Genomic DNA, 1,601 nt, shown 5'->3' on the forward strand with positions numbered 1-1,601 from the left:
CCCCACATAAGTGCAGAGACTGATGCAGTAAAAGATTTTTGATGTTTTTCTCCGGTGTTATGACTATTTTATCTTTTTTTCTGTAGCTTATGTAAGCATTAGAAGAGTAGTGTGTCATTAAATATGAGGCATCTCCCGACCTTTCAGAAAAGGTTGAGATGCCATTATGGGTGTCCTAAATCAGATCTGCTGAGTTCTTGTAATAGGATGCCAAAGACTTTTTACAAGGAAGAGAGAAAAAGTAAAAAGTAAGAGAATTTTGCTTGAAGCTCTTCTGTTTTCTACTAAGGTAAGAAACTAAATTAAGCAACTGAAGACCTAGACAGGCTTCAAATAACTTCTCTGAAGTGCTTTATAGTAGAAATCTCCAACATAGCCTATTGAACTTTATATGTTCAAGATAAAAATATCTAGAAGTTGGTATAGTCAGTCCCTTGGGCAGGGCTGAAGTGTTCATACTGTACATGTGAACATGCACCTATGCGTAAATTATTGTTGCAGGTTTTTAAACTGCCTGTTTGTGCTCAGATTAGAAGCTGATGGGCTGCCCAGCTGTGAGTAAAGGTCGCAGCCTTTACTCACAGATTCAGAGTATGACACTTTATTGTTTCCATACGCAGTGGTTATGATCTCTACTTCTGGTCTCTGTGACACCATGCCCAATAAAGTGAACTGCAACAAATTCTCTTGCCCTCATGTTGGGTAGGATATAAATTATGCCAAGGGTTATCTGTAGTCTGAGGAATTGCTGCCAAAATACTGGAGTGACCATCTGAAGTCGTCTCAGCTGCAGCAGCTGGGGTACACAGATAATCAGCGTGAACTAATTCAGTTCATATATTTGCAAAAACATTACAAAATTATCAAGCTAGCATCCCAAGAGTATAATTTTTTTTATACATCTTTTTGTGTTATTAGTTCAACACCTACAGCAATCAGGACTTTACAGCCTTCCATTCTTACTCTTATAATCCCTTGTCTGAGTACTTGAATTAGAAAGATTCTTGAGTTAAATGCACAAAATGACATTTGAGCACAAATCACTTTGTATTTTGAGTGTAACAGTGGTGGGATGAGGAGGAGAGCCAGAAGGCAAAACTCATGATGAGTCATTCAAGCTGAATAACTGGATTTAGAGGTCCTATCTCTCTAATATCAGCTGAAATTGACTTATGTAGTTAGGTTTGTTTCTGCAAACTTCAAATAAACTTCATAATGTGATAAAAGCAGAATCTGATGGTTGGGGTATCATGGTCTCAGTTTGCTTTGGTTATTAGCTGTTTTGAGGTACAGATTCTAATTGTATTTTTGTAGAAGATTTGGTGTTTGTCTTAGGAGAACATACAAGCATTCATTATTAGCTTTCCTTTTTTTGCTTTCCTTAGAGAACCAGATTAGTCATTTTTATTTTTGCCAGGAATCATAGAATCATTGGAGTTGGAAGAGACCTCTGGAGGTTGTTCAGTCCAATGTTCCTTCCTGTTCAAAGTGGGGTCATAGATACTTGTCCACTCAGATTTGAACATTTCTGAGGAAAAAGGCTGCACAACTTTTCTTGGCATCCTGTTATTGGTCTATGATGACTGTCAAATTTTTTTGGG

Source organism: Meleagris gallopavo, chromosome 2, assembly GCF_000146605.3.
Source record: "Meleagris gallopavo isolate NT-WF06-2002-E0010 breed Aviagen turkey brand Nicholas breeding stock chromosome 2, Turkey_5.1, whole genome shotgun sequence".
NCBI classification, from domain to species: domain Eukaryota; kingdom Metazoa; phylum Chordata; class Aves; order Galliformes; family Phasianidae; genus Meleagris; species Meleagris gallopavo.